The 21,246-nt window shown below is 37.9% G+C and overlaps 1 protein-coding gene across 3 annotated transcripts in view; it reads right to left on the bottom strand.

Moving 5' to 3' along the window:
- The window catches only part of mid2 (midline 2), a 141,692-nt gene extending 121,784 nt beyond the window's left edge, over positions 1-19,908 (bottom strand). For 2 of the 3 annotated variants that reach the window (XM_055177749.2, XM_055177751.2), the window contains exon 1: positions 19,666-19,804. The gene's annotated coding sequence lies outside the window, so the exon portion shown is untranslated. Of the gene's footprint in view, positions 1-19,665 lie in introns of all 3 variants that reach the window. The other variant, XM_055177752.2, reaches the window with a different exon arrangement.
- Between the last annotated feature and the right edge of the window lie 1,338 nt (positions 19,909-21,246).

Below are 21,246 nucleotides of genomic sequence, written 5' to 3'. Positions count from 1 at the left end.
TCCAGCTTCAAAAGTCACTTTATCTCTGTTCACAGTATGTTTACCACATGACAGTTACCCTTTGAAAGTGCTTGTTCTGGTCTCTTTGCCACAAAAGATGCAGGCTACGGTTTTGGGAAACGTATACTTAACATTGCCTGTCAAAGCAGTATATCAGTACTTTCCCTGTACCCAAAAACACATAAATAGATTTGTATGAACGCAGCTCTTTGAAGGCCGTGGGTCTGTGGCTGTTGTGTGTTTTGTTGTTCTCTCTTTGATCAAACACAGATCACCTACTCAAATATCCACATACCGCTGGTTCAGAGATATTTCCATAAGTTTCTGTACCTGCGGTCCGCCTCACGGGGGAATTGCACAATGCAGCCGAAAGTGGAGATGTGAGATTCCCGACGGGACGCGGCTCACAAAACAAAAGCTGCCACTGAACATCTAACATTAGGGGCAGCTCCGCTCCATTTCTGGTGCCATTCAAAAGAATGCAAAATAATATTCTCTTTGTGTACTGTGAAGTCAGTGCATGCCCCAAGACAACAGGGTGTTTTCCCACCCTGCTTAATGATTTTGAGTCACAGAGAACATCATTGTTGAAGCTTGTGAACAGAATGAAAGGGGTCTCAGTGTATTGTAGTCATTTCAAATCCCTCCCTCTTTCTCCAGTGCTAGCATCAGCCACACTCAATAAAACTAAAACACCTTTTTTTCCTAATACACCAGCGTTATTGCTCCACGAGGAGATAAAGGTCAGGGAAAATTGAGAGCAGTAAATCCAATTGCTTCGGAGAATGCAATGCTAAAAGTCTGAATCTCACTAGTTGCGGTGAAGCACATAAGAGAACAATACAATGTTCTGGATCATTTGCTCCTGATATCCCATTATTGCTAAAGAGACTAAATAACCATTGTTTTACCTCATTCACAAAGCAGTCTCTATTTCTCAACTTTTGTGTTCATATTGCGTATTTAAACAATAGCAGAAATGTCTTTAATTATTCTTCAATTCTGTCACATTCCTAAATTTAAATTACATGGTACCTTTATCACTTTATCAACCAATATAAGGTTTTAAACTGAATCCCGTTAACCACCTCATAATATTAACACTTGCATTGATAATTTAACATCAGCAGTATCAAAGAAAAAAAAGGTGAAAAGGTCAAAGGTGAAAGGACACTTTGCAGGCCGAGAAGAGGTAATTTTATATCCAGCTTTTTGAAAATAAATTACTTATGTCTTAGAGGGGCTATGTCATGAAAATTTGACTTTTTCCATGTTTAAGTGCTATAATTGGGTCCCCAGTGCTTCTATCAACCTAGAAAATGTGAAAAAGATCAACCCAGTAACTTAGCTTTTATAAACCATCCTCTGCAAGCATGTGAAAAATATTAAAATTTGGCTCCCCTTGTGATGTCAGAAGGGGATAATACAGCCTGCACTATCCAACCACAGCATTGCCATTTAGTGCAGAGATCAGCTCATTTGCATTTTAAAGGACACACCCAAAAACGGCACATTTTTGCTCACACCTACAAAGTGGAAATTTGAACATGTTATAATAAATTATCTATATGGTATTTTGAGCTAAAACTTCACATACGTACTACTCTGGGGACACCAGAGATTTATTTGACATCTTAAAAAGTCTTGTGAAACATCCCCTTTAAATGTCATCAAAAGGCAGAAGCTGCTTGGATTAGATGTGTAAAAAATAGCAAAAAACTAAAGGTATAAAACCTGACAGTAAACCTTTACAATACAATTCCTGGAAATAGTTTTATAACCAACTATCCAATTTCAGTCAAATGAAGGCTGTCCAAGCAACATCAAGAACAAAAACCCTTTTAAAATCAGCATGCACAGCTGGTCATTTATCATTGACGTCCTAGACACAAACTAGTGGTCAAGCAGAATGAAATACACCTAAGAGAGCAGTTTCACTTGATCTTATTAATTGGATCACTTAGAAAAGATCTTTGTGTACAGTAATCCCTTCAATAAAGATTAACTGTAACATGTAGAAAGCTTGTTTCTTGAGGCAGTTTGTCTCTGAGAAAAGAGATGAAAAACTACTTTCACCATTGAATACAAATGCTGCCAGAAATACACAAAACTGCATAATGTTCTTACTCGGTCCGTCAGTGAATAACAAAAACAACATTGCTCTATTACCTTGCAAATGAATACACGTTTAAAATAACCACTAATAAAATCCTGTAATAAACTGAGTGAGATATTGAGTTGCAAGGCATGAAAACATCTTCCATATGTCTCTCCTCTCAAACACGCTATTATTTCAACTACAGTATAGCAGTTTTACTTGACCTTTGTTTAAATTAAATATATTCATTCATCAAATATATTCATTTTAATATTTGTTACACTAGATAGCCTTTTATATCAGTTGCTCCGCCCACTCCTCGCAGTTCTTTTCACAGAGTCCACGCCCATTTAAATTGCATTTTTCAAAACGATAGTAAGGGTAGACTAGAGCTGAAACTGTGGGGTTTCATGACTCTTTAAATCACAGGATGATGATAAGAGAGATCAATAAATATTGCACATCATCAGTGAATTATTCCAATAGGCGAAACATGATAAATTATACTGATAACACTACAGGACAATGGGAAAACCTTAAAACAAACGACAGCCAGTGTAGTGTCATATAGTGTTTGCTGCATTTCAGTGGGAAAAGTGATTTTGAGACATTTACTTGAGGTCATTTTGTATTTTTTACACCTATTAGTATCTTAACAAAGTATGCTTATTGAATGCTGTTTACGCATCCACAATACATGTGCATGCTCTGGAGTACATGATTGTTATGTCTATATAATTGTGTATGTCTACAGTCAAAAAAAACTGACATACACCTTGTTTATGCTATTTTGTGCATTTGGTGAGAACACTGCACCTTAGTAATATATTGTAGGTCTGGAGTGTGCATACATACTGCCATCTAGTGCCATTAAGTAGCTTCAAAATGCATGTCCACTTTTTTAACTCTACAGCATTCAGTGGCGGTCCTGGCTAGATTTACGCCCTGGGCGAACCATCCCTTGGCCGCCCCCAGAAAAAAAAGAATTACCCCCAAACCCCGCCACCAACATATATTATTTTGTTATATATAATCTTAAATACAAAAAGGTAGCAAGAACAGAGAAAAACATGCAATACAGTATAAACACCCACTCATACACACACACACACACACACACACACACACACACACAGTTGCTGCTGTGGAAGTATCTGACTCCTCATTTTGGCCAGTGGGTGCTCTAGCTCTAAAATATTTCAGAAGTGCCCCTGAATTTACAATTAAGTTACCCAATTAAAATGACCATAACACACATTTTATTAGTATTTGTTAACATCCTATAAACTAAGCATACACTACAAATTATTTAAAAAGCTATATCACTGTAGCTTACAAAATGCCATGTCAATGTATATTAGAAGTTATTTAAGTTGACACATATAGCGTAAAGCAATAAAAAATTAGACAGTCAGGAGGTCTGTGTGAATTTGCACAAACTAGACTGTGTTGCCTATAGAGTGAATTTAGTTGCATGGCTTGATTCCTCAATTCTAATAGTTGCTAGTTCAGCAAAACTAAAACCAAATACAATCGTATTCTGTGGCTAATAGCAACATATTAGCAAGAGTGCGAGGCTAATATAAATAGCCTATTTCCTACTGTCACTCACGTCGTCACTCATAGAATTCGGCATACCTTTATCTTTTGCCCGTTTCTCCTCATCTTCTTTTCCTGAACCGGGCAACTGAGATGGCTACTTTGGTCTTTTAATTTGATCCATGATGATGAAGATGAAGACTCGACATAATTAACTTTGCATTACATTTTGCCAACAACAACGTCCGTTTTGCCCGTAAATCAACCGGAGTCACGTGACGTGAGTCACGTAGATGACTCTACAGATTTTTTTTCACATAACCCAATTAATTACATGTTCGTAGGTATATGGGTCTATGTTAATTTTAGGAATGATAAATACAATTTACTTGGAAGCAGACGCAGCAGTTTGTGTTGTGTGGCCTCTGACCTGGGATCAGTCAATCCCTCGCTCGCCCCCCTTAAGGCGAGCGAGGGACTTGCAGTCGCAAGTTGATTCCCCGCCCCCCTCACCGGTGCCTCTTCTGACACGCACACAACTGTGTTTCTCAGCACTAACTTGACATGGAAATGAGCGGTTTTGATATAGTTTTTTTTTTTTTTTTTTAGGGCGCTCGTGCGCCCTCACATAGATTGCGCCCTGGGCGTTCGCCCACATTGCCCATAGCAAAAACCGGCCCTGACAGCATTTATTTGACATTTAATAGATTTAATAGAGCATATTCACAACAGCAACAATCAATATCAATAGCAAATGTGTAATAAAGAATAATTTGGATGGATTCAATGTACTGTATAATTATTAACTCATTGTATGTTTTCCTAATATTTGTTATGGGCTTAATAACATACACACACTGTAAAAATAATACACTGAATTTACTAAAAAATATAGTGCATCATTTTTGAGTTTCACATGGAATTTTAGGCAATTGCTTAATTTTTTAAAGCTTAAACTGCTTAAGATTCCACGTGAAACTAACTTAAAAAAGTGGGTGCAGAAATTATGCACTATATATTAATTTTTTTGGTAAATACAGCGTATAATTTTTTTCAGTGCGTGTTTGATGTTAGTCTGTTTTAAAGGTGCAGTGTGTAATTTTAAGAAGGATCTCTTGACAAAAATGCAAAATAATATACAAAACTATATTATCAGGGGTGTATAAAGACCTTTCATAATGAACCGTTATGTGTTTATTACCTTAGAATGAGACCTTTTATCTACATACACAGAGGGTCCCCTTACATGGAAGCCGCCATTTTGTGCAGCCATGTTTCTACAGAAGCCCTTAATGGACAAACTTTTTTACTAAGTTGTCTCCAACGATGACATGTTTGTCTGGTGGCAGCTTCTCTATGTGTTTCAAAAGCAAGAGGTGAGCAGTGGACTGAGCTGTTGGTTGCAATGCAACCTCACCACTAGATGCCCCTAAAATCTATACACTGCACCTTTAATGTTGATGTGACATACATTATATTGCATTGCATACTTGAATTTGAATTTTATTTATTTAAAGAAACAGGGACAACATACATTAAACATTAACCTTAAAAGGAAAGATGCATAGTATCAGGTTATAGCTCAAGAGCTAATTTGCACCCGTAGTCCCTGGGCAGGCTGTTGTTATGTTAAAATACATGCTTATTAATATTTAGTTAGAATTCAGTATTAATTCTGAAAATACATAACAATTATTATAAGAAAACTTTTGTTAATTTGTGTACCTTCTTATATTACATGTTTTATTGTAGTATTATTACTACAATGCCAGTAAACAAGTTATTTTGGAGTAAGTTACTAAATACATTTTTTATTTGATAAATAACACACTGCTTCAAGGTCTTTTTTTTGTTCTCAGTCAGCATATGCCAAGATATATCATCAGTATAAATACTGTGATGTTGTGGTGCTATCAAAAAATTGCTCTGTGTGTTTAAAGGGTCTGACCAGCCTGACATAGCAACACTGACTAAACCAAAGTCATGACCTTAACCAGTGAACATTAAAGATACCAAGGTTATAATTTCACATTGTATAGTCTCCTATAGTCTTTATGTAAAAAGGAAAGCACAAAAAAATGTCTTTAGCTGCGTTTACACAGGCAGTGTCACAAATTACTTCTGTATTTCTGTTTGGTGACACTAGTGGCAGAAAAACGACACAGCAGCTACGTTTTTAATACCCTGAAAAAATGAGACATGTCATGGAGGATAGAGCGGATACATTTCTCCCGTCATGATGAATTATAACCCACCATGTCCCAATCTAATTAAAGAGATTCGTTTTATCGGGTTGATGTGTATTTTGACAGAATATGCCTTGTCAAGTTAATCAGTCTAAAATAGCTATAGCTTTAATATTTACAATACATAAAGCAGAAAATCGAATATACAAACAGATTTGCCACCCATTCCACTCTTCTGAATAGACTTGATAAAAGTGATAGCATATAATAATAATAATAATAAAAGGATGTGAGGAACGGTCCTACATAAAGATTACCGAATACAAACTAGCACTTTGGTTATCATCACATCTATTCCTAGGCAACCATCCACACTTAAGTGCCTCAAGTGCTACTCCATATCGCAGTAGAAATTCGATAGCCCCGGTGTCAGGGGTCCCGTGAGATTGACTCTGGCTCAAGTACAGGCTTGGCCAGCGGTGTTGGACGTGAAAATTGAGCTCTGATGATTGTTGGGGGAAGAGGTGAGGTTACACAGACCTGCCACTGAACTGTGTGGTTCAACCGAGGGCCAGCCACCTGTCATTGTGCTATCTCTTTACCTCCACCAGTCAAACACATTCAGTCTCTCCGTCTGCCTCCTGGCAAAGCATTCTTCACGGCTCCCGTGTGTTATTGTACATGTCTGGCATCTATTCTTAAACAAGGTGACGTTGGCATAGTGCGTCTGAATACATGAAAGAGGTTAATTTATTGAACCTCGTAATGTTAAAGGAATAGTCTACTAATTTTCAATATAAAATATGTTATTACCTTAACTAAGAATTGTTGATAGATCCCTCTATCATCTGTGTGCGTGCACGTAAGCGCTGGAGCGAGCTGCGACGCTTCGATAGCATTTAGCTTAGCCCCATTCATTCAATGGTACCATTTAGAGATAAAGTTAGAAGTGACCAAACCCATCAACGTTTTTCCTATTTAAGACGAGTAGTTATACGAGCAAGTTTGGTGGTACAAAATAAAACGTAGCGCTTTTCTAAGCGGATTTAAAAGAGGAACTATATTTTATGGCGCAATAGCACTTTTGGGAGCACCTCGACCCGCCCAACAAGTCCGCTCCCCCTCTCACTCTCATAATGGGAGAGGGAGGGTGTCACTGCGCCGAGTCGAAGCACTCCCAAAAGTGCTATTACGCCATAAAATATAGTTCCTCTTTTAAATCGGCTTATTTTGTACCACCAAACTTGCTCGTATAACACCTCGTCTTAAATAGGAAAAACGTTGATGTGTTTGGTCACTTCTAACTTTATCTCTAAATGGTACCATTGAATGAATGGGGCTAAGCTAAATGCTATCGAAGTGTCGCAGCGCGCTCCAGCGCTTACGTGCACGCACACAGATGATAGAGGGATGTATCAACAATTCTTAGTTAAGGTAATAACATATTTTAATATTGAAAATGAGTAGACTATTTCTTTAATACAGAAAATATGTAAAGTAATCTGATGAAAATGATTAACTATTGTTAATATTATTGATATAATGCTGTGGTTAATCTTTGTGTTGCTATTAGTGCACCTGTACTAGCAAGCATATATTTTAAGTTTCTTACAAAATATATCCTTAGACTATAACATTGCATGAGGCAACAGTGGCTAAAATAAAGAATAAGGAAAATGTTTAGTACATGCCAAAAAACTGAGTACTGAAAAAGCAGATGAGGCATAGCACCATTATAAACCCACTGAAACACAAGGTTATAACAGATGAAAAACTAAAGCAATGTTGTCTGTCAGATGGCACAGGCTGTGCCCACCAGCTGTGGCTGATGACCCGGAGAGAGAAAGCAAAGCTGTCATTACAGTTGCTGAATGTATTATAGGAAGAGGATGTGACAAAATGGCCTTGATGCTCTTTTCGAGCGAAACAAAGTCTCACTGATGGAGAGCAGATCTCAGGGTGCTCATTCAAGAACAATATGCTTATGAATTGGAAGAAAGAGTCTCTGTGTGCCTCTGCTGGTTAATTGTAGGTTGTGGGATTTTCAAAGACGCTCTGCCACATTGAATATGTGGGAGGACAAACTGAACCGAGATGACTGGAGGGTTAAATCAAGCCACTGTATTAGGTTCACACAAGCCTTTATGTGAAAAAAAGTATCAAATAAATGTTTTCATCAAAGACTTAAATATGCATATTGGTAACATTCAGAAAAGTGATGTTTGTTGGGTGATAAAATAATTCTTGGTTCTGTGTAATAATTGAGCTGTAAGGTATTCGGTAAAACTGTCAAACTGTATCTAAAATCAGCAGCATATTTAAAGGTGAAGTGTGTTTTTTACACCACTAGTGGCAGAAAAAGGAATTGCGATTGAACTGCTTATTGTTGGACCTGGACTAAGGGCGTATTTAATCTAAGCCCAATCCCAATTTTTATTTTATACCCCTACGCCAGGGCTAGTCAACTGGCAGCCCGCAGGCCAAGTGTGGCCCTCCAATCATTTTTATCTGGCCCACCGGTCATTTTTGTCTGATTTAAAATCAGCGTGGTTACTTTTACCTTTACACTGTACATGACAAATGACGACTGAAAAAAGAAAGACACACACAGATTTACGATTAAACTGAAATTTCATTACTGCCACCAGGGGGCGAACTCCCGACAGTTGTGTCCAGATGTAGTATACAATGGAAAGGTGGTTTAGGCTATATATTTTTTAAATATAAAAAAAAACATGAAGTGCAATTTTAGTCATAAAAATTGTGATGGACAAGCAAATCAAGAAGTTCCAGACAACAGAAAAAACTGAATCTTGGAAATTCAAAAGAAAGTTTTTTTTTATGAATATGGTTTTGGATGTTTTAAAATGGGCAATAAGTAAGATTTACCCCCATCTAGTTGTGAAATTGTATTGTGCATTCAAACGAATAGTGCTATATAGCGCCTCGCATTTCCAAATGCGTGTTGCAACTACAGTAGACGTTATGAAATCACTGATCTCCATGTCCGTTTCAGCTAGTTTACGTGTTCTGAATGAAAACGCATACGTGTTGGTAGGCTAGTGCTTTTTGTCCCTCTCTGCACTTATAGTTTATCAATACAGCGGAACAACATGGAAGCCTTCTTGGATTTACCGTTTAATGTAAGTAAAGAGAAAAAAATTTAAGCTTACAAAAAAAAGTCAGATCACTGGCAGAGGTCATTTGACACCAATGAGGACATATTTATAAATAAAGACTGATTTTGATTAATAAAACACTTACTTACTGTCCCTTTAAGCTTTTGATTTAGAAGACTGACTATATGTTGTTAAGGTGCAGTGTGTAACTTTTAGAATGATCAGACAGAAATTCAATATAATATACATAACTATATTATCTGTGGTGTATAAAGACCTTACATAATAAACTGTTACGTGTTTATTACCTTAGAATGAGACGTTTTTTCTACATACACTGCGGGTCCCCTTACATGGAAGTCACCATTTTATGGCGCCATGTTTCTACAGTAGCCTAGCCCTAAACAGACAAACTGCTCTACAGAGAGTATTTGTATTTTGTCATAGACAACAACATGTTTGTCCTGTGGCGGCTACCATAGCTTCTCTATGCATTTCGGTGAACGTGGACTGAGCCGTTGGTTGCAATTCACAATCTCACTGCTAGATGCCGCTACAATCTACACACTGCACCTTTAATACTTGAAATGTAACAATTTATGAAGGTTAAGCAGTTATAAACAAAAAAAGTTTAAGAGCTCTTCATGTGTTGATCTTTTACACTTGATGTTCAATGTTCATAGTTTAACTGTTCAATCACATAAATGTCGCACACCTGTGTGCGATAGGTGCGTAGGAAAAAAGAACTCGAAAGTCCAAATGTAGACAAATAGAAAAATCCCGCACACTATCCACTTGCAAAAATAGAAAAATGTATTGCTTTAAATTTGATTAAATTTAAATTATTATTTATTAAATTTTTCTATTTTTGCAAGTGGATAGTGTGCGGGATTTTTCTATTTGTCTACATAGTTCAACTGTTAAAATTTGTCCTTTGTCTTGCAATTTTAAACTGCAATTGTTTATAAAATATTAAAAAAGAAAATATGAATTTTCAGTAATTAAAAGGAAAATACTGGATACTGGATTGAAGTGTTTTTTTTTTATATATATGACCTATAACATATATATATATGTAAGCAATAAGGTACGAGAGGCTGTGCTGTATCGTGAATAAGTAATGGCTGAAGGGCGTTGTTAGGCACGACGCGGTTACTACACAATGTTAAAGTTAAAAAAATATTAGTGCAACTTTCATGAAGTTAAATCAATAAAAGCATTCCTTCTGCTAGAAAAAATAGTCCCTGACTGCGAACAACAACATGAAAGTTCAAATGAAAACAACAAACTGTTCTCAGACTTTGTCTCATTATATGTTAATGTGTTGCTAAGGGTGTTGCTAAGGGCGCAGTGATATTAAACAAAACCGTTGGGTGAAGCGGTCATAGCAGTGTTTTATAGTGAATAATTTTAAAATCTGTCCCCTGAAGAAAAGTAGTTGAAGAGCAGAAGAGCACTTAGGGGTTGTGTACACCAAACCTTTTAAACGCGGCTGAAAACGCCTGAACAACGACGAATGCGGCTGAGTGTTTTTCAGCTGAGTGCCAGCTTTCTTCAGCTAAGCGCTTTGGTAGCTCTGATACGTCAGCTGTGAGACGGTTGGTTGCTGTAATACTTGTCCCGCCCCATCTCCACTGTGATTGGACGGCCGCGTGAGAACTGACATTGACGAGCGTAGCTTTTCTTTCAAAGTTGAACATTTCTCAACTCTCGGCACTCAGCGCTGAGCGCGGAAAAACCGCCGGGCGCCGGTTTTCAGTGCGGAGGAAAACCGCTAGCTGCTGGCTTATATGAAAAACGCCGAGTTTCCATTGAAATGAACTGAAAACATGCGCCGGCCGTGGGCGTAAAAGCGTTGGTGTGCACGCCCCCTTAGTTTGCAACACTTCGACCTCAAGCGCAGTAATATTGACAAAAGTTTAAGTGAGAGGGGGAGTAGTCAGGAGAGATGATGCCACTGCACGCAGAGGTCAAAGTGCTGCAAACTAAGTGCTCCTCCGCCATACATTATAGTTCTAATTTTTATCCGCTTAAAAAATCTCCACGTTTTATTTTGTGCCTTTAAATAGGGAAAACATGGAAGTTTTTGGTCACTTCTAAATTCATCCCTGTTTGGATCCTAAGGAATGAATGGGGCTAGGCTAAATGCTAACACATTCACGATGCGGTGTACAAAGATTAAGTGCACGCATTGCATAAAGATAGGTATGTCTTAATTGGTCTAAGCTAAGGTAAGAACATAGTAAAAATTGTGGTGTTTTCCTTTTTAACAGTTCTCAACCAATCAGAATGAAGCATTCAAAAGCCCTGCGGTAAAAATTTATTTATATTGGTCACATATTTTTATTGAATTGCATAATTCTTGCATTTCAGAATTAGTAATTATTTACATAAAATCTTGTGTTTTTTAACATTACTTTCCGGTTTACTGAATTATTTCAGTTAAAATTAAGTAAAAAAAGGCTCTTTTGACATCATATGGAAAAAACCTTGAATCTGTTACTGAAAGAGTCTCAATGGAAATGTAAAGCATTGGACATCCATCATATGTGAACATCTTTCATATACAAGAATGGAATGTTATAGATGAATGCAAGGTTACCCAGCTTCATGTTCCATTTAAATTGATAAGACGAGAACAAATTTTCCCAGGATCCCTGGCTGATTTCTTCAGAGGCATGCTGCTATCTTTTTGTTACTACTGTGGATAGATTTCCTCTCCTAAGCTCTGGAATTTAGCAGCCTGAGCGGGTGGCAACAATGCGACTCTTTATGCACTCCTTAAGGCGCAGTGAGAGCCGCCTACATGGGAGCATAACAGTGCAGTGATGCACATGCTGTGTCCTACAGGCCAAGCGGGACGAGTATGAAAACAGACATGACAAAACTGCAGGGCTAAAACACAGACACTCCAGAAGCGTTAACACATCAAGAGTCACAAATAACAATGACTTTCACTGTCGCAAGTTCATTCATGTTGCTGTGCGTAAGTGTGACTTTGAGCGAATCGCTTAATAAGATCAGTGATGGAGAACAGACCAGTGATGGAAGTGAAAGTTAATGACTTTGTGAGATTTAATCGCTGCATTGCCATTGGCTAATTATCTGCATTTGCGTGCTCTTTAACCTTTTCCAATTCTCACAAACAGAGTCCGACACGCGGTTCATTTCCTGTTCGTGTTGGAGACGGGGAACGGGTGGAAGAAGAGGGTCGGAAATTAACAGCAGGAAATTTGTGGTGCTGCATCAAAGCAATTAGGTTTTTCTGAATAAGCACTTTTCAACCTTGCGAGTTTGTGGCGCGGCTCAGAACTGAGTGCAGCAATTAGCTTATGGATGTTTGCTTGTGAATGCAAATTACCAAATGAAAATGGTGCCATGAAGTATAAAGAAATACATTTATGACAAAGTGCTCTGCCCTCCATCTATCCAATTAACATTTGGACAAACAACAGTCAACAGCAAGAACGGCAGAAGCGCTGCAGTACTAAACAGAATGCAATGCAAAATTATGTTAAAATATTCATCATCAGAAAGAGGCAAATGACCTGCACGTTTTAGATCTATAACATTCATTAGGAAGATTTACTCTTTAAATCAAAGGTGACAATATGTAAAATATGACGCTTTAGTATAGTCTTAACTAGTTTTCATACGTGTACGCGCACCTAGTCGAACGCACAGCCTTGCAAAGCATAGTTTATTTGACTTATACATGCATGACCTACAGTATGCATACAAAGTATGGCATATAGTGCGCGCATACTATTCTGATGACAAAATTTGCGTCATCCCGCACTGTACGTGGACGCGAGTTATGCGCAAAAACATAGAAAGTATATAAAATTCAATGGAAAACACAGATATAAAAGCAAGGAATAGGGTGAAATAAGGTGAACTGGGACAGTTTTCACAATTATTTCAGTGTGTCAAAGTGGCCCCATTTACTTCTGAAAAAAGCATGCAATAACTTCAGGCTGGTCACACAATCATCCACTCCAGACATCTGAGACATCTCTACATTACAAACAAGCTAGCCAAGGACTTTTTATGGGTCATGTGTTTTCATAGACTGATTATTTTTTTAAGTTTTAGGTCATTACACAAGCATATGGTGCCCTCCAGAGTTCAGATATCCCAGTCCTGCTGACTGACATTCTGGACTTCCGGCAAACAAAACGACAGGAAAAATAGCATTGTGTATTGTTTACAGATTCACATCTCTTGGACAGTATCTATTTGAAACTGAGACCAAAGCGTCTATAGTCTCATACACTCAAAAACAATCATTGCATATTCAAGAAAGAAGCCAGGACAAACACTGTGTTTGTTTGATGTGGGGGAGTGGCGTGTTTATCATGGACTGAATGACAGGACTTATAAAGAGATTGTTTAACTCGCAAACAAATTAAAGCCTTTTGAAAGCGGATATGGCAGGAATCACGGGACAGCTCAGGACAGCCAATGGCTGACGCAACAAATAAACTCAGAATCAAGAGACGACCGGTCCTTGGAAGAATTCGTTGAGGTCGTCCCATGACCTTCTCCTGTGAATTTTTTCCCACGGAATTCCCATAAGGATTTATACAGAGTCTTGTAATGTGGGGTGAGGCAGACTGACATGTTGTGATGCCGAGAGATGGGGGAATGTTTGAACATTCATCTAAGTGACACTAATGTGCATTGTAGCTAATGAGCTTAGATGCTATGTTAATTATTTCAGTAGGAGACAAAAATGACAATTTAAGATGCACTTAAAGTGTGCTGGAAAACAGCTTAAACTGCATCACATATCTCTTACAAATGAGATAAACTATCATTATACTGAAAATTAAACAATTTATGGTTGTTTAAAATTATGGTGATGTACTGCGTTTCAGAAAGGAAGGAAATCACATAAAGGGTGACACTTTTATGAGATACCAGTATATTATTATGTGGCAAAAATTGCAATCTTCTTTTTACGAGTTCGCATCAATATGTAATCAAATATGAAATAAAGCATATTTGGTGTGCTGTCCAAGGGGAGGGCTCTGAGCTCGGAAAATTAGCCAAACCCAGTATTCCCCACTCCTTAACTGGGATAGATATACAAGCTGAGAGTGAGGTCATAAGGCAAAAAACTGTCCTGGGACAAAGGTGTGGGGCGGTTGTACAGGTGCTGGTCATATAATTAGAATATCATCAAAAAGTTGATTTATTTCACTAATTCCATTTAAAAAATGAAACTTTTTTATATTCCCTCATTACACACAGACTGATATATTTCAAATGTTTATTTCTTTAAATTTTGATGTTTATAACTGACAACTAAGGAAAATCCCAAATTCAGTATATCAGAAAATTTGAATTTTTTGAAAAGGTCACCTGGTGCCACCTTCTAATTAGCTAATTAACTCAAAACACCTTAAAAAAAGCCTGACTGACTTGACAGTTTGCCAAAAGACGACCATTGACACTTTGCACAAGTAGGGCAAGACACAAAAATTCATTGCAAAAGAGGCTGGCTCTTCACAGAGCTCTGTGTCCAAGCACATTAAGAGAAAGGGGAAGGGAAGGAAAAGATGTGGTAGAAAAAAGTGTACAAGCAATAGTGATAACTGCACCCTGGAGAGGATTGTGAAACAAAACCCATTCAAAAATGTGGGGGAGATTCACAAAGAGTGGACTGACATATGCAAGACATGGATTTCAGCTGTCGGATTCCTTGTCTCAAGCCACTTTTGAACAACAGACAGCGTCAGAAGCATCTTGCTGCTGGACTGCTGCTGAGTTATGTTATCTATTTTGCAAATCCGGGTCCTAGAGTGTGTAGGAAGAGAGGAGAGGCACACAATCCACGTTGCTTATGGTCCAGTGTAAAGTTTCCAGAGTCAGTGATGATTTGGAGTGCCATGTCATCTACTGGTGTTAGGTCCACTGTGTTTTCTAAGGTCCGAGGTCAACGCAGCCGTATACCAGCAAGTTTTAGAGCACTTCATGCCTCCTGCTGCTGACCAACTTTATGAAGATGCAGATTTTATTTTCCAACAGGACTTGGCACCTGCACACAGTGTCAAAGCTACCAATACCTGGTTTAAGGACCATGGTATCCCTGTTCTTAATTGGCCAGCAAACTTGCCAGACCTTAATCCCAAAACCTATGGGGTATTTTGAAGAAGATGAAATATGCCAGACCCAAAAATGCAGAAGAGCTGAAGGCCACTATCAGAGCAACCTGGCTCTCATAACACCTGAGCAGTGCCACGGACTGATGGACTCCATGCCACGCCGCATTACTGCAGTAATTCAGGCAAAAGGAGCCCCAACTAAGTATTGAGTGCTGTACATACTTTTCAAGTTCATAATTTTCCGTTTCTAAAAATCCTTTCTTTGTATTGGTCTTAAAGCAACACTATGTAGTTTTTTTTACCTTTAAATAATGTCTCTAAAATTATTTCAGTGATAGAACAACTTTAAACTGGACAAATTGTACTGTTGCTGCAACCTGAGCAGCCTCCTAGCTGCTACAAGCACACTCTGAAAGTGGCAGTGGAGGGTAGAGCACACAGCCTGCAGAAGAGTGTCTGATACCAGGCACTGTTGCGCTTTTCAACCACATGGGGGAGCTGTAAGTCATTTTTACATGGAAACTACATAGTGTTGCTTTAAGTAATATTCTAATTTTCTGAGATACTGAATTTGGGATTTTCCTTAGTTGTCAGTTATAATCATCATAATTAAAAAAATAAACATTTGAAATGTATCAGACTGTGTGTAATGAATGACTATAATATACAAGTTTCACTTTTTGAATGGAATTAGTGAAATAAATCAACTTTATGATGATATTCTAATTATATGACCAGCACCTGTATATAGACATCTTTGCGTTGATTGGTTGGATTACATGACCATGCTCCACCCAAACTTGGTTAAATAAACTTGTATAAAAAAGTAGAATTTTTATTTAATTTGAATCCATGTATTTGCTGAAGTTTGTAACAACTGAGTAAGAGTAAAATACTTCTCTGTCACTGTGATTACAGAAGCATGGGATGTTTACCTATTAAATGCACACTTAAGATTAAATTACATAAAATGCACATTGTAATTAAAGTTTTTGTGCATTTCTTGCATTTCCATCAACATTTATGAAAAGTTCTCGGTCCTTAAGGATCATAAAAATAGTGTACCTGTTGCTCAACTGGCAGAGTGTTGCATTAGCTTCACAAAAGATTGTGTGTATGACTCAAATGTACAGCTCAAATGCATTATAAATCGGTCTGTAAGTTGCTTTAAGTCTGCCAAATGTGCAAATGTGATGTAAAAATGTGGGAATTATCTGCAGATTATAGACTTATCCAAGCAGATCCAAGTAGAATGTACAATTCCGGAACCAGCTGCAATACATTTAGGTCTTAATGTTTCCAAATGGTCTATTATAATGGGTAAAAAAATTTACAGCCATCCCGATTCCACATAAAGTTAACTATTTTATAAGATGTCAATTTCATTTGAATTAATCCGGAAAACAAGCAAAAAAAAAAGAAGAAAAGTCACGTTTGTGTCATTACAGGCTTCACAAAACTTGTTGTGGAGCCTGGCCAGGGCCACTCGTAAACTTCACCCTGTCTTATAACAAAATTAGTCACTGCTCGGGCCATTTCAACAGTGCTGCATTATTTGAAAGCAACGTTGCGTTATGAGATGGCCTGCCATACAGGCGGTTTCATTGAGTCATCATTCAGTGAGAGCTGAATATAATGGATAAAAACAAAAAGAGTTTATGTCGGCATGCTAAGTATACCCACAGTATAAGCATTAAGCTCACAATAATTTCTATTCATCCACAATCCAACCCGGAATGAGCTAAGAATATAAAACCAAATACCAATGCAGATAAAAGAAAACCTCGATGCTGCATTAACATAACTGCTGGCATGAACACAAGAACCTCTAATTGAATATTAGACCCCTGATGAGAAGCTAACAACATTAATAGACCTCCCTTCCAACCTTCATCAGGATCCCTGCTATCATAAAGTAGTATATCTATGACATATCTCAATGTTTTCAGTAGATACAGCCTTCAGTTCTGCCGCAACCTTTCTTAAGCTGTCTTGCCTGAGATAAGAATAGCACATAGCCTCAAGAAATACATTTGGCACAGCAGGTCAGCCATGGAAAATTACCTTCTGTGCTTCTTAATATCGAAAAACTTTTCTTCCCCTTGGTCCAGCAAGATCACCAAAGGGAAAAATTGCAGTGAAGACGCTTGGAGAACAACTTCAGAGTTGATGTTTCCAAAACAGAATGTTTCGTGCAAATAAGCTTAAAGGATAGTGCACCAAAAAAGCATAATTTACTCACCCTCAAGTTGTTCCAAACTTGTTTAAATGTCTTTGTTCTGCTGAACACGAATGATGATATTTTACCAAAAGGTTAAAGGAATAGTATACTCATTTTCAATATTAAAATATGTTATTACCTTAACTAAGAATTGTTGATACATCCCTCTATCATCTGTGTGCGTGCACGTAAGTGCTGGAGCGCGCTGCGACGCTTCGATAGCATTTAGCTTAGCCCCATTCATTCAATGGTACCAATCAGAGATAAAGTTAGAAGTGACCAAACACATCAAAGTTTTTCCTATTTAAGACGAGTAGTTATACGAGCAAGTTTGGTGTTACAAAATAAAACGTAGCGCTTTTCTAAGCGGATTTAAAAGAGGAACTATATTTTATGGCGTAATAGCACTTTTGGGAGTACTTCGACTCGCCTGAAAAGTCCGCTCCCCTTCTCACTCTCATAATGGGAGAGGGAGGGTGTTACTGTGCCGAGTCAAGGTACTCCCAAAAGTGCTATTACGCCATAAAATATAGTTCCTCCTTTAAATCCGCTTAGAAAAGCGCTACGTTTTATTTTGTACCACCAAACTTGCTCGTATAAGTACTCGTCTTAAATAGGAAAAACGTTGATGTGTTTGGTCACTTCTAACTTTATCTCTAAATGGTACCATTGAATGAATGGGGCTAAGCTAAATGCTATCGAAGCGTCGCAGCGCGCTCCAGCGCTTACGTGCACGCACACAGATGATAGAGGGATGTATCAACAATTCTTAGTTAAGGTAATAACATATTTTAATATTGAAAATGAGTAGACTATTCCTTTAATAACTAAACAAATCTGGGGCACCATTCACTTCCATAGTATTATTTTCCTATGGAAGTCAATGGTGCCCCAGATCTGCTTACTGGTTACAAATGTTATTAAAAGTATAAAATATAATTTCCTTTGTATTTGACAGATTTTTTATTTTTCAGTGAACCACCCCTATAATATGAAACATAACGGTTACATAGCAAGGTCTTTAAATGGCAACAAATGGAAAAACTTATTTTTGCATGTCTAAAATTACACCAGGAATGTCTACATTGGATATCCTAAATCCTAAAATTCACACAGGAAGTTGGGACTACTCAGTATAAACACAGGCAAGGCTGAAACAACATTGAAGGAGCTCGGTTTAACTGCACTTGTGGGCATCCTTAAACAATGTCTTCAATAGTGAACATACAGATGTTGAAAGATACCTGCTCTTGTAAAACAAGCCACTGTCTCACTAACAAACGCGTCACCTGTGCCGGTCTTATAATTAGCACAAAGCCACGACTTCAATCTTTCAATAAAAACCTGTAAAAAATTGCAATTGAAAAGCTGCACTGTAAACCATTATGAAAAGCATTCATCCACATCAGTGTCATATCAGCGCTGACAGCACAGCTGGTGACACAGGTGTGGATCTCCTGTTGATTTACAATAAGCTCAGTGTTCCTAAAGGGATGGCAGATTTGTTGCAAAGAAAAAAGCACCTTAATAACACTGCAGTGCAGAACAATGCAATGTAACTTATATTCTTTACCCAAATATACACAGGAAGAAACATACAAGTTACAAATACCTTATGAATAGAACTGAATGAAAAAGAGACATGGAGGTGTGCAGAATGCTTTCGCTTTGTGAAGGGCAAACACACCTGTACATTTCTGCTATGGAAACGTATATGTATTTACGATACTATAACAAACACACACTCCACTGAGGCCGTGCATGATTTAGCAGGGTGCAGTTTGCAAAAGTGTTTTTATGGTGACATAAACCAACAAAGTAGGCATATTAACGTTTCATCATTACTAAGAAAAAAGAAATTAAACATTGGAAAATGCAGATAATGCGAAATTGAGAGGCAAAAACAGTGGAAAGAAGGAATAAAGTGCAGGAATACGAATCTGGTTTAGCTTGCTATATTTATTATGCTAGTTGTTATATCATATTTATTATGTGTTTTTATGTATCTTCTGCATTTGTATGTTGCATAATTTTTTTTATCACATACGTCACACGGATCGTCTGTATTTACAATGTTGCTCACTATTTATTAAACACTTTTATTACAAAAGCCATATGCATCGTGCATGTTGCACACAGTTGCCATTATCACACAAGATTTATGCATTTTCATACTCGTAAACACGCGACACTAGTGCAAACACGAGAAATGTACAGTGAGGCAATGATAACATAACTTAATATCAATGTGAATGTAATGGTTTCCTCTGAATAACGTCTGAATCGAGTTATTGTTAATTTGCGCCTCAGGCAACTTCAGGCACAAAAACAACCGGGTTATTTGTAGTTAACTACTGAAACTTATAAAACAGAATAAAATCTGAGAACGTACCTTGTGTTGTAGTGACAGTCTGTTGTATATAGCAGTAGTAAATAGCAGAATATTGCACTGATTGTTATTGTTGCGCGTGTGATGCGCGCGAACTTTATGGATGTAGAGATCCTCGCGCTGTGTTTACAGTACTCGTGACAGACACACGCACATATCGTCACATCTCTGTGTTGACAGATCCCAGGTCTACACGACACTGCGCTACTCCTCCTACTCCACACACAACTACTCCCCACGGACACGTGACCAGCCCACGGGAAAACTGTAGCGCGCTCGTAGCGCGCTCTTCTTTCTCTCTCTCTCCCTCTCTCATCCCTTCCTCACCAGCAGCTGGGATCTGTTACGCGTCCTTGTGTTTGCTTTCATTCTTCTTATGCAATTACCACAATGATGTGGACAATAGAAACAATTTAACAAACTATTGACATTCCACGTGGACAGTCTTATGTAAACAGATATTTATACCAAACATAGCCTACAGTAGGGTATATTGTACACATCTCACCTTGACATTTGTTTAGACAATTCGCCACTGTCGAGTACAAGCTGATGATTTTAGGAATATTCTTAAATTGTTTATGGATTAGTGGACAAAAACTTTTAAGAGTCAGGTTAATTAGGCTTCTTTAAGTAGGAATTTTAAAATGCAGGTTTATAATTTGATAATTATGAATGCATTGTTTCTTGTCAGATGTTATTACAATGCGGTTGGGAATGCTTGATTCTGATTTGGTTAATGGCAAAAAAGATTGTTATTACACGATAACAATTGTAATATTTTGTTCCATGTTCAATTTATCAATGTGGTAATGGCTGTGTAATGAACATCCAGACGGGTGTTATCGCAAATAAATCTCTTCAGGTATGCTACTTATCTGGGTACACCAAGTCATCTTGACTGTAACAGCTTGACGTAAGACTGATGTCGGTTTTTGAGGTCAACTCAATGTTACATGTGGACATCAGTCCAAAGTAAGTTTTTGACGTCAACCCGACGTTGGGTTTTGGTGTCAACTCGATGTTACAGCTTGACTGCAGTCCGACGTTGGTTTTTGATGCCACCTGACGTTACATCTGGACGTCAGTCCGACGTTGATTTTTGATGTCAACCCGACGTTACATCTAGACGTCAGTTGGACATTGGTTTTTGATGGCAATCCGAAGTTACAGCTTTACATTAATACGACATTGGTTTTTGATATCGACCAGACGTTAAATCTGGATGTCAGCCTAAGGTTGTTTTTAAAGGCTATCCCATGGAGCAGCTTTACTTTAATGACTTCAGCTTGACTTCAATACGACATTGGTTTTTGACGTCAACCTGATGTTACATCTGGACGTCAGTTGGACGTTGGTTTTTGATGTCAATCCGATGTTGCAGCTTTACTTCAACACGACATTGGTTTTTGAGGTCGACCCGACGTTACATCTGGATGTCAGTCAGACGTTGGTTTTTGATATCAATCGGATGATGCAGCTTTACTTTAATACAACATTTGTTTTTGACATCGAACCGACGTTACATCTGGACGTCAGTCGGGTGTTGGTTTTTGATGTCAATCCGATGGTACAGCTTTACTT

Source organism: Misgurnus anguillicaudatus, chromosome 16 (genome assembly GCF_027580225.2).
Source record: "Misgurnus anguillicaudatus chromosome 16, ASM2758022v2, whole genome shotgun sequence".
Lineage (NCBI taxonomy): Eukaryota > Metazoa > Chordata > Actinopteri > Cypriniformes > Cobitidae > Misgurnus > Misgurnus anguillicaudatus.
Note: the sequence above shows the minus strand (reverse complement) of the source record. Positions and strands in the feature narration are given on the sequence as shown.